Raw genomic sequence first — 13,933 nt, 5'->3', positions numbered from 1 at the left:
GACTGGGTATTTGGGGAGTTGGTTATTGTGGTTTAACCCTAGTCAGCAACTAAACACTACGCAGCTGCTCGCTCACTCCCCCACTCCAGTGGGCCAGGAGAGAGAATCGGGAGACTAAAAGTGAGAAAACTCGTGGGTTGAGATAAGAACAGTTTAATAATCAAAATAAAATAAAGTAAAAATAGTAGTAGTAGTAGTAATAATAATAATAACAATAATAATAAAAGAATATACAAAGCAAGTGATGCACAATGCAATTGCCCACCACTCACCGACCGATGCCCAGTCCCTGAGCAGCAATCGTTGCCCTGTGGCCAACTCCCCCCAGCTTATATACTGAGCATGACGTCATATGGTATGGAATAGCCCTTTGGCCAATTTGGGTCAGCTGTCCTGGCTGTGCTCCCTCCCAGCTTCTTGTGCACCTGGCAGAGCATGGGAAGCTGAAAAGTCCTTGACTGTAAGCACTACTTAGCAACAACTAAAACATCAGTGTGTTATCAACATTATTCTCATACTAAACCCAAAACACAGCACTGTGCCAGCTACTAGGAAGAAAATAACACTATCCCAGCTGAAAACAGGACAGCATCTACCCCTTACTCTATATCATCTACATCATGCCCAGGTCTCACTTTTCCCAGTACATTCCAATTAATCACCACCACTTTTCCTGTCTTTTGATATATACATACAGATATCATTCCCTTAGTCTATGGGCTATCCCTCTAAAATGTTCATTGAGTTAATTTAGTCCATGACTTTGGGGTCCATCTGTCATAACAGTCTTTCAGGGCAGGAGAGATGGTGTGTGGTGTTGGATTGTTGCATGCTGGAGCCAGTTCTGGTTCCACCACCACTGCACTTTGCTTGGTTTCAGTGATGTTCATTCTTCATTAATCTGGGTGACATACAACGTCTTCCTTGAACAGATACCTTTCCTTCACGCCTGACAGCAGTCGCCTCCAGAGGCTGAGGACTTGTGCCCCTTTTCCAATCGTTTTGCCAGCGTCTCCTTCCCTAGAAAGGGATTCCAGCTGCTTGGCTTCCCTACCCTCTAGTTCCTGGCTACTGGCCCCGTTATCCCAGCATCGGGGCAGCCAGGTGACAATGTGCTCGCCTGGACGATGACTGAAATCTTTTCTCATATCTCTCAGCTCACCCAGAGATAGGGATCAGGTGGTTACCATCTCAATTATGGGTTCTGCCTCTTCCTCCTCCTGTTCTCATGATGGCCCTGGTTCATCTTCATCCCTTACTAAACGAGCTGATTTTCTTGTGTATTTCTTCTTATGTATAGGGGCGACTGATACCGGCACAGGTTGGTTCTCTGTTGTGGGGGTTGGAGTAGCCACAGTCCCTGTTGTGGGGGTTGGACCTGAAAGGAGGTTGTAGCGAGGTGGGTGTTGGTCTCTTCTCCCAAGTAACAAGTGATAGGACGAGAGGAAATGGCCTCAAGTTGCACCAAGGGAGGTTTAGATTGGACATCAGGAAAAATTTCTTTACTGAAAGAGTGGTCAGGCCTTGGAACAGGCTGCCCAGGGAAGTGGTTGAGTCACCATCCCTGGAAGAATTTAAAGGATGTGTAGATGTGGCGCTTAGGGACATGATTTAGTGGGCATGGTGGTGTCGGGTTGACGGTTGGACTTGATGATCTTAGAGGTCTTTTCCAACCTAAATGATTCTATGATTCTATGATTCAAGGTAGCGAAGGTGCCTTTCTGTATTTCCTCCATAAAAAAGCCTCTCAGAGGAAGGTTTTCTCCTGGCTTTTTAAAAAATGTGTAACAAAACCATCACCACTATGAAAAAACACTTACATTGAATGGTTCCACAGACTGACTGCAAAGAGAGACATGTGGCCAGTGAATGCCTTGTTTCCTCAGGTTACTCTTCTGTATCATATGTAACTGAAAAGGACCCTGGCAGCACACAAAACAGGCTGCCAACTCACCTGTCAGCCAATGTTAAAGATCACATGCTGGCATCACTGGATGGAATTCAGGGTTGAATATCATATATGGACAGACCACCCAAGGGGCCTGCTGGAAATGCTCCCCTGCCATAAACAAAGCTTCAGGGAAGAAATGGTTGCAGATCTGAGGATTAAGCCACCATCTTACGGAGTGGAGGAAAGGAAGGCAGAGATGAGAGCTGGTGGGTAATTTTCTGGAGAAAGCAATGAGGAGGAAAGAGAGGGCAGGTGTAAGTATAGGAGAGAAACACAGGAGCCATTAGAATACATCCAGTCCCAGAGTGAGACAAGAAACCAGGACTTCCGAGTGTCTCTACAGCTGCGTCGTTAAGTCACCAGCAAAACATGTCATGCCTATTCCCATTATTACAGCCATTTTTATTACATCAAGGCTGGACAGTATTAATTCTGGTATTTCCTAAAGACTGAACATTTGGCCTTGCAACCACAATACTCTGCTAATGTCCTTCTTTGGGATATAACAGACAGTTTTGTACCCTCAGTCTCAGTCTGTACCCTCAGAACCTCACAGTTGCAATGAAATGCTGTAGTATGTCTTACCTTTAAAGAAAACTATAGATATACATAACCTCTCTGAGTTCTTTCTACTTTGCTCATTATTCCTCGTTATTTTCTTCACTTTCTAACCAAAGGTATATTTATCAGCCTCAGATATTCTGGAAGTTGGGTTTGTTTCAAGCTACCTTCTGATGCTATCTAAAACCACATAAAGCAGGAAATGTTTAAGTTGCTTGCAGTAGCAAAAACACATTTATTGTGGTCTATAGCTTGGAGAGCATCGTGGGACTATGATTTACAGCTTGACTACATCAGGGGATATTGATGCTATGTTGCCCAGCAAGTAGTTAATCCATCCTGAGGACTTCCTTTTCCGGGTTCCACTATGCCAAAAAGCTAGATATATAAACGAAAATGCACATAATTCCTTCCTTACCCTGCAAGACAGCCAACGCTTATTCTTTTCTGTTTTTTGGGGTATCTTGCTTTTAAAGCTTTACATTTATTTCCTTTTGTTATATAATTTTCTACCTTGCCAAGATATTAGAGAGAGAGAATTAAAAAAAAAAAATCCCCCACTAATTAAAAATTTTAATGTGCTGGAAAAACAGAGCATACTTTCTCAGCAATGTTCACTTAGGGTTTTTAATACTGACAACTCATATTCATTCTCCTAGAATGACACTAACATGGTCATGTTAACAATAAGTTCTCCTAAAGGACTGTCGCGGTTTAACTCCAGCCAGCAAATAAGCCCCACACAGCCTCTCACTCACTCTGCCCTGGTGGGATGGGGGAGAGAATCAGAAGAGTAAAAGTGAGAAGACTCGTGGGTTGAGATAAAGACAGTTTAATAAGTAAAGCAAAAGCTGTGCACACAAGCAAAGAAAAACAAGGAATTCATTCACTCCTTCCCATCGGCAGGCAGGTGTTCAGCCATCTCCAGGAAAGCAGGGCTCCATCACGTGTAACGGTTACTCGGGAAGACAAACGCCATCACTCTGAACGTCCCCCCTCCTTCTTCTTCCCCCAGCTTTATATGCTGAGCGTGACATCACATGGTATGGAATATCCCTTTGGTCAGTTGGGGTCAGCTGTCCCGGCTGTGTCCCCTCCCAACTCCTTGTGCCCCCCCAGCCTCCTCACTGGTGGGGTGGGGTGAGAAGCAGAGAAGGCCTTGACTCTGTGTAAGCACTGCTCAGCAGTAACGAAAACATCCCTGTGTTATCAACACTGTTTTCAGCACAAATGCAAAACATAGCCCCATACTTGCTACTGCGAAGAAAATTAACTCTACCCCAGCCAAAACCAGCACAAGGACTAACCTAGAAGATGCTTCTCATTTTCCATTAACTCTACCCACCATTTTAACTCGTATTTCTCCATCAGGGAACCCAGATGTGCTTATTCCTTCATGCAGGTTTTGCTTCATCTGTCTTCAAGAAAGTAATTCTTCATGTACAAATCTTGATAATTGAATCTTAAATATAAAAGTTGAGGAAAAGTGAACACAAGATGTATTGTAATCCAAAAGGATTTTGTCATGTGGATGTGGCCTGCTCGCATGTTTGCTTTGTTACTGCTGAACCACACGCAGGAGAATGTCATCTGGCAGATGTTCTTATCAAATACAAAACAAAAAGGAATACAGTGTAAATGATTAAGATACTAATTTTTTTTTGACTGTATTAGTGAAGAATGTCACCATCTTCTCGGAAAAGAGCATTAGTATAGATGAAAGCCTATGCCAGGAGGGAGAACTACAGTAATACATAGCGAAGAGCGGTGGCCAGGTCAACACACACATCCCTCTCTGCCAGCTCCCAAGCATCTGGCTCCTGAGCAGGACCCCCAAGCTACATTAATGTTGAAATGCCCCACATGAGGCGTTCAACACCTCTGAATGGGAGCACCCTGGTGGGGAGCTGCATTTAGAAGTCTGAAGGCAATACTGGAAAGGGAACTGCACTTTTTTCCCCTCAATTTCAAACCCAGGCTCTTGTCCTGTGGTTGTCTCATACGGCTACATAGTCAAGCAGCAAAACAGGGCAGGGCACACCATTTTCTTTTTTAACTCAGCAGTACCAATATTTTGCTTACTAATCTAGTGACTGGAGCACTTGATCACTTGATCTGGGTACAAGACCTGCAAGTCTTACAAACCTGAGATAATCAGACCCAAATCGCCTACTTGGCAGAGGAATAGCTCATCTTCAGGCTGCAAGAGGCTGACGAGAAAGTGAAGGGAAAGGCAATTCCCAGACTTCCTTCTGAGGATCTTCTGCTTAAAAATAAAATAAAATATAAAAATTACTTATGTGAGACATGTAGATAATTGAGGTTTCTCTCCAAGAACAATTCAAGTAGAAGAAGAAACAAAGGCCTTAGGAATTGTTTTTGAATGTGATACCTGATTGCACAAGATGTGCAAGTGTTATTAATTCCAGTCATGAGTAGTGTGTGAGTAGTTCCGCTAAAGATAATCATTACCTTTGCTAAATCAGAACCTGTGGCAATAATTAATGCATTATGATTTGAATTGAAAAGAAACTGAAGAAATGCTATCTCAAATTAATTGTGATGTTTCGATAACATAACAACAACTTCAAAAAACTTTTTTAAGAGCTTTGAATAATTGCACATTTACTGGATTTTATATGCAGAAATTCCCACAATGTTTTAAACCAATTTTTGCTAAAAGCTAGTAAACATGAGATTTTTTTCCCTCCTGATATGAAGTGATGTAAAAATATTTTGAGTTTGTTCACCAAGATTTTGTTAAAAAATCTGAAAACCACTGTTAAGGACTCTCGTGGTTTAACCTGGCAGGCAGGCAAATACCACGCAGCCGCTCACTCACTCCCCCCGCCCCCCCAGTGGGACGGGGAGAGAATCAGAAGGGTAAGAGTGAGAAAAACTCGTGGGTTGAGATAAAGACAGTTTAATAGAACAGAAAAGAGAAAATAATGATAATAAATAATGATAGAATATACAAAATGAGTGATGCACAATGCAATTGCTCACCACCCGCGCTGACCGATAACCAAGTAACGATCGGTACTTCCTGGATCACGCCTACCCTTCATATACTGAGCATGATGTCACATGGTATGGAATACCCCATTAGCCAGCTGGGCTGGCTGTCCTGATTATGTTCCCTCCCATCTTGTGTACCTAGCTCAGTCAGTAGGCACGGGAGCTGTCCTTGGACTAGGAGGGCACTTAGCAACAACTGAAAACATCGGTGTGTTATCAACCTTCTCCTCATACTAAATCCAAAACACAGCACTAGGAAGAAATTTAACCCTATCCCAGCCGAAACCAGGACAAGGGTAAATGAAAGGAAAAAACCCATAGTATATTAAAAGTCAGGTAATGAAATCAGGCTGATTATTGTATTGTATATCAATACTGTATTGATTAGGCTGACAATACGCAGGCTGAGAGACATTAACTCTTTCAGAGAATCTGTCATCAGAAGAGAATATGCCAGTAGTTATCACTATTTTATTATTTTATTTTTAGTTAGATGTAATCTCCTTCCAGCAAGCTGTGGTGAGGTAGAAACTACTGTCTTTACCTGGTCTTGAAATATTATGATGGTTTAGTATCTAGCACCTCTATAGGCAAACTATCCTGTCATCAACTTCAGTAGTGTCCAACTAATATACTGGCCTGAAGAAATTAATGAGATTAAAAATCTGAGCCTATCCCTCTGTTCTAGTCTAATGCAGATTAAGAGCACAATGTCAATGCATGGTATTGATTCACATCACACATGAAATTTTCATAGTACAAACGTTCATGAACTTTTTTTTTCCAAACTGCACTCCTAGAAAAAAGAAAAAGAACCTAAAACTGACTCAGAGGAAACATGGTGACACTCACTACACTCTGCTAGAGCCAAGACAAAGCAGAATATTTAACAAACTGTTCTGTAAGCAGTGGAGATAATAAAGCCTAGTTTACTAAGGATTTATGGCTTTCCTCACCACAATAACTACAGCTTTACTCCACAGCCTCCAGGTCGACTCCTACCAGGCAGGAGAGCAGGGCTGGGGCTGGGGCTGGGGCTGGGGCTGGGGCTGGGGCTGGGGCTGGGCTCCCTGCCATGCACTCATTACCTGCTGTGACCAGCAGAATTTAAAGCAGCTGAGTCCTGCCTGTCTTCCCCACAGCAGGCACAAACTTGCATTTCACTGATTTTCAGAGAGTAGCATAATGGTTTTTCAATCTCCTACCTCTCTGTTAAGCCTGACTGAAATTTGTCAATAAGCTGCAGTGTTATGGAGGGTAGTCAAGAGAAGGCAAGTGGCTACAAACATGAAAATTTGATGTTGTTGCCTTTGGAAACCAAGCTGGTTGTTTTAGTTTCTTTGCGTTTGAGGTTATATGAGCCACACTTTCTCAGTTTTCACAGTTCATGTGACTCCATTTCTCACTAGTTATCATGAATATTTTCATCATCCTTACATTTACTTATGCAAAAAACCCAATTTATTATATATTACCTTTTAATAATGATGTATCTCCATTTTTATCATCATTAGCTTTTCTTTTATGTCCTCTCCAGGAAGAGCTTGTAGACATTCCAACACCTGGTGGAGTGATTTAGCAGTACAAGATGGATGAAAAGTAGATTTGGTAAATGATAAAACTGTTTTATAACATTTTATAACCAGACTGGATGTTCCAGATCACCATATATTTCAGCTGAGATTTTGTGTCATTCATTAATAGGTATCATTGGAGGAGAGAACTTTAAAAATCAATTTCTAAAAGCATAACGCTCAAGAAGCTAAGCTTTACTCTAGTTACCTGATAAAACCTACTGAAGAACTGTGATAAAATTGGTATGAGCGAATATTCAGTTAGCAAATCCAGCAAGCCTATGGGATATAAAAGACATTTGCTGAGATGAATTAGTAGTGACTGGGAAACATTGCGATCTAGAATCCACCTTGGTAAAGCAGACAGGCTATACCTCCATATGTAATCAATCTGGAGCAGAGCAGCCCAGCAGTCCTTCAAACTTAAATTATTGTCTGATTCTAAGTGAGAGACTTTGAGCCTTAAACTAGAGTCCTGCAGAAGCACTTTGGAAAGGTTTTTCCAAGTGTGGACAGTGAATTACAGAATTGGAAAGTGATGAAATTATGCATCTTTGACCTACAGTTCATTGTATGTTTTGGACTGAAAGTGGTTTGCTTACCAAAGAAATGCAGCTGACTGAAGTTTCCACTGCTTTACACTCAGTACAAAAGCTACAGTTATGGATAGATAGCATTAAGCATCCACTTTGCCCATGCAAAAATATGTTTCTAAGATAGAAGGCACCTGTTGATACGTTAGATTTATCTCGGGCCAGTGCCTATGCAATGGGAGAAAGACTCAACACATTGTTTTCTGCAGCCCGTAATAGGGAGTCTGTCCATCACACCTGGGTAAACACAGGTCTTTTCTGACCTTTCCTATTATATTAGCTCACATCTTCCCTCAATAACAAAAGCCTGATGTAGACAGTGCAAGAGATGGTCGAGAGCTCAAGAACTTTTATTCAGTCTCCTTGGGTGGGGGCTGAACACTCTTCCCAGAAAGTGCTCTCACCCAGGTCTGTCATGCAGGGGAGCACCAGGAGGAGATGCATGAGGAACAAGTACTGGGCTGGTACACCTTTGGGGTTGCAGGATCTTCTGTGTGCAGAACTGCCTCCTTTTATTGGCTTTGAAACTGGCTTCTACATGCTTCAGGTGATGGTCTGTAGCTTTAGCATTAGAAGGATGGTAAACATTCAGTCTCCCTTAACCCAATCTGTGCCACAAATAATATTTGCCTTCTTTATGCTGTCTAAGTTGTCACTTTTCCAGGCTGAAGATCTCTCACCTCAAACAGGAGCTGTTCCAGACCTTCGATTAACCTTACTACCCTTTTCTAAATATTTTCCAGTTCTTATTTATCCTTTTTGTTATTACAGGACCAGACCTACATGCTCTAATCCAGGTGTGGATGATCCAGAGATTTACACAGTGGCACGATGTTCCTGTCTGATTCGCTCTCTTTTTTTTCCCTAATAATTTCTAATATTTAATTTGTCTCCTTCCCCACTACTGAGCTGATCTGTACGTGAACTAACTACCATAATACCAGCCCCTTACTCCTGAGTGGCAGAAGTCAGTTCAGGTACAGCATTTCACCAATCCTGCAGCTAAAACATAACAAGAAAATCAAAATCTCCCCTGACACAGCAACAGCAAGCCAGAAAGCTTCTTTTCTTTCTGGTTTCAAAATGAGACAGAATTTGTCATGTCCATTCCTTGATTTTACCAGAAGATGGTGGCACAGGGCTCCTTTTCCTACAATCCCCAGAACTTGAAGCTCCATACTTGCAGTTCTACCTCCAGAAAGCAGTGTAGCAACATCACACTAAAAGCTTGGCTTCTCACAAGGATCTTACTACTCATATCTGGTATACTGAAATGATAACATTTTATCAGCAGAATTTGCCCTATAGACCTTCTTCTCTTGGTGTAAAGGAACTGTTCTTATGCAAACAACATTTAGAGTGACAAGTTCACCAGAGAATAAAAGTTGTCATTTTGGAATGAAGTGGCTACACAGAGAACATTCTTGGAATTATTATTTAAATTTAAATTGATGCCTTACATTATTTATCTTTCTGTTGCAGACATGGCCTTAAACAAGCACTAAGAAAATCCCTTATGTAGATATTTTGGAATCATTCTTGAAGTTTTTTGCTCCCAAAGCCAGATAGAAAGCATTAGGGCTAAACTTTGCAAAGTTATCATTTGTTATTATTTAATAGATTAATATTGTTGGCTATAGTGCAGAAGCAGAAGGTAGATCAGCTAGCTGAATTAATAGATTCAATAAAATGAAGTTTATGACATGATTCCATTGCTTATATCTCTTTTCTTAAACAAGTCTTTGGCACTGTAAGCTTTTGGGATGTTGAGAATCCTCACAGGTCACCAAGATGGTTTAAGCAACAATTCTCTTCCCTGTTTCAATGGAGGCAAAAGAAGAGGCTGTGTGGCTGCCCTTAGCCTCTGCAGCTCACATTCCAGCAGGTTAGCACAATCCCGTTTCCATCAATGGCTTACATTAAAATGCCTCCACAAGACACTTCGGTGTACAGGCTGTACCTATATAGGCTTTTTGTCATGACTGCTGCACCATCTTTCCCACCCCACCAACCTAGAAGCGGCTAGAAGGGATGGAACATATTTGCCTCTATTTGATGCCTCTTCTCAGTCACCCTTGACACAACTGTGACACACAGCACAATGACAGCCATGGGCACGAGGTAGTAATCTCTGGCTGGGGCAACTGGGGCTCAAGATGTCTTAAAATTTCATCCATAAGATTTACCAGAAGGATAGAGCTCAGACTTGAAAGATAGGAGATACAGGAACAGAAAAAAATTCAAGTTGTACATTCCAGTATCTGTCCCTTGAATATGTGAGATATGGTATGGCTTTTTTGATGGCTGAAGAATCTGCATCTGTGTGAACAGCAAATCTAAATGAGGTCTAGGCATATGCTCTCTTTTGCATTCATTTGCATTTTAGGACCTACTTCTCATCACATCTTTCATCTCCTCTGTGCACAGATGTTTTCTCTTTCTCTGAGATTCTTTCCTGGCTGCAACCAAAGTTCTTGTGATGACTACAACACTTAGTGAATTACCTTATTCTATGTTTTTTTTTCCTTTAAAACATTTTCCTTCAGCAGACCATCTTCCATGTGGTCTGTGCTTCCTACACGAGACATAGTAAACAATGTAGCAACTTTTCCTTAAAAAGATATTTGCACAAGTCAGGCAAAGCCTTCTTCAGACCTTCCATATGAGCATCACATTGACGTTAACAGAAGTTTTCCAATCACAAAGGGTACGTTCTTGTTTAATAAAGTAATAAATCATAAGTATTTTGTTTCCAAATGACTTATGGAAAAGAAACTGAATGCAATCAAATATAAGAGAAAAAAAGACTCATTGGTATAAATCAGGCTAATTCACTTGTAATAAATTCATCTCCAGGGGTAGGATTGAACTGAAAAGCTACTTTCGTCATAGAAATTCTCTTTTACAAGAAGCCAGCAAAGTCATTTGCAGCAACATCAATGCTGAGCTGAGTTTGTGTAAGTAGGGTATTAATCATACTGAAGGACATTGACATGAAATGAATGAATTATATTGTTTTCTTTAAAACTATAAGTCTGAAGAAAGCACAATTACCAAGTTATTTAAAAATGGATTCTCTGTTAAACCTGGGACTGGGAACTTACAAAGAATATTTCCAGATCAGTCTTTGCTGGCTAACAGTTTAAAGGGAATGGATGATATCACCATTGCATACATGTTCTCAGTTTAAATCTAATGAAAGCAGCCCTGTGTAGGTAAGGGCAGAGGTGCAGTACCCAACAGGGAATGTTGGATGGATGGGTATGATTAGGAGGATGTGTCACAGGACTTGGAGATACATAGCCCATGGTGGTCTTCATGCTCTTTTCCCTCCTGAGAATTTGCACTCATTCTAGCTCCCGCTGCAGTGAATACTTAGAGTTTTCATTGAAATATTTGCATTTTAAAATGCTTGTATTTCTCTTGCACTTTTTTCTACTGGGAAACTCTAGTGCCTCTGTGCTTTGGAGACAAGACTTGAATGCTGGATTAGGGAGTAACACTGCTATGAGTTCGTTTTTTTTTTAATACCTCCAAAAGCTACTTAGAGTCATGTCAAAGACGAGCTGGGTTGTGAGGCACTGTGACTGCCTTGTAGCTGCCATACAGGTACTCCTGTTTCTCAGAATCCACAGTCAAAACCCACCCTACTCAGGAACTATCATCATCAACTTGTTTTTAAGAGCTTTGTGATTCTGTGCTTGAAATGAGTGTGACTACAAGGAAAAAGCCTGCTGAATCTACCGAAACAATTAGAATAGGGTTGCCTCACATCTGGGTGAATTCCCATTTCCTTGAAATAGTAACAGCGATCAGGGGCTGAACAGATGACATAGCTGTGGGGAGAGGGCTGGTGTGCCCATTCAAGGGCGAGTTCTCCAGATACCAGGGTTGGGGCTCAAATTGCATAGCTGGGAATAAGAAAGGAAAGTCCAAAGTACTGGCAGCATCTGAATAGCAGGGCTTATGTGAGCAACAGGTGCTTCTGTGATTATCTGATTGCTTTGTGCCTTTTGGTATTGAGTCAGCTCCTTTCCTTACTGATGAAAGGTAAAATGCATTGAACACATACTGCATCAGCCTTGAAATCCCACTTCTTCGTGGTTTGTGACAACATACTACATGGACTCTGTCATGGGGCAAAGCAAACAGAGCTTTACTGACAGATAAACAAGGTCAGACAGAACAAACTTACTGTTTCCCACATGGCTCAGAGGCTGCCAAGAGAAGTCTGGCACTCAGATCTGCTGGGATACAACTAGGCTGCCCTTCAGGGACCCACCCCAGTGGGTCCATCTTCCCTTGCAGGGGTCCTCAGCTGAGATACGCTCTCTTTAGGTAAGTCCTTTTCCTCAGAGCTTCCTGTAAGTATGTCAGGTCAGGGCTAACAGACTCACAGCAGGTCATTTATCTTGGATGGTTATGATAGGGGGTCATATACTCCACTGTAAGCTGTATTGTCCCCTTCTGCTGACTGTTGCTGCAGGAAGCCAAGTGGACAACACTTCACAGGGTATGAAGAAGCTCTAGTTCTCTTTCAGGGCTTACGTTTGGATCCAGCTGTCCCATAGACTGAGAGAATGCATGTGTGGGATTAACCTGTCCTAATCAGATCTAGTTTTGTTGTAGTGGAAGATTGAAGGGTGTTAATAAAATCACCTGCAGACGAATGAAAGACACCATAAAATACAGACAAAATGAATACATAAATAGTACATAAATAAAAGTACATAGTACAAAGTACATAAATTAAAATTTTAGCTTATGTTTAAGAATCCTTCCTTTCCTTCTCTACCATTAATACAACTAGATAGCATGAAGAGAAACATTCCCTATCACACACTAAGACAGACAAAAAGCACCACGGACAAATGATGAAAGACAGACCAACACAATTTTCCTGGAATTAGGAACAAAAAAATTAGGAATTAGGACAAAATGCCCCCTGTCTCCATAAAAACTTTGCAGAATTCTCCAGTTCTTAAAGAACATCATCAGGACTATGCTGAGAGTAGCATCAGCCAGGTATATTTAGCCCCCTGCTCTATTGATCTCCATACTGTGAACTATAGGCTTTTTTGTGCCTTCCACATATGTATGGCACAAGACTAGATTTTTTTCCTGTCCTCTCCACATCCTTGCCTTCCAGAGAGATTTGGGATGATCCCTCTTCCCACTCCGGGTCCCTGCCACAGCTCAGGCCAACCTGCTGGTCTGGCGTGTGAAGTTCCTCAACCAGAGGACAACTGTGGTAATGCCCCACATCCTGGTAGATACCTCCCAAGCCCATCCAGCATTGAAAGGTGCCCTGTTTGATACTTTTGCCAAGAGCAGTCGCTCCTCTGTCGCGGTTTAACCTGGCAGGCAGCCAAATACCATGCAGCTGCTCACTCACTCCCCCCACCCCCAGCGGGACGGGGAGAGAATCAGAAGGGTAAGAGTGAGAAAAAACTCGTGGGTTGAGATAAAGACAGTTTAATAGAACAGGGAAAAAAAAGGAAAATAATAATGATAATGATAAAATATACAAAATTAGTGATGCACAATGCAATTGCTCACCACCCGCGCTGACCGATAACCAAGTAGCGATCGGTACTTCCTGGATCACGCCTACCCTTCATATACTGAGCATGACGTCACATGGTATGGAATACCCCATTAGCCAGCTGGGCTGGCTGTCCTGATTATGTTCCCTCCCATCTTGTGTACCTAGCTCAGTCAGTAGGCACAGGAGCTGTCCTTGGACTAGGAGGGCACTTAGCAACAACTGAAAACATCAGTGTGTTATCAACCTTCTCCTCATACTAAATCCAAAACACAGCACTAGGAAGAAATTTAACCCTATCCCAGCCGAAACCAGGACATCCTCACACCCCAGTGTGAAAACTCTTAGTGCAGCTCTCCTCCTGCGGTTCCTTGTCTCCACTCAAAAGTAAAGGCCTGGGAGGTAGATGGGGCAGGAAGTTGCTCCATGTGTTATTTCCCATAGCCTCTGCTCTGTCCTAGCAACGGTGAGATTTTTCCTAACCTCTTTTCCTTTAGCAATAGTCCGAGAACCTGTTTTTCTGCCACCCCACTCTGATAAAAATCTCACCATCCTACCTTCTAATCAGTACTGGTGCACCGATTTATCAGGGTGGGATCTCACTGGAGCTGCTCCCAGCTCTTGTTGAGTTCATACAGCCACCTCAGAGCAGGCTGCCTCATACCACAGCAAGTTATCATTGATCTCAACT

This window comes from Calonectris borealis, chromosome 5, assembly GCF_964195595.1.
Source record: "Calonectris borealis chromosome 5, bCalBor7.hap1.2, whole genome shotgun sequence".
NCBI lineage: Eukaryota > Metazoa > Chordata > Aves > Procellariiformes > Procellariidae > Calonectris > Calonectris borealis.
Note: the sequence above shows the minus strand (reverse complement) of the source record.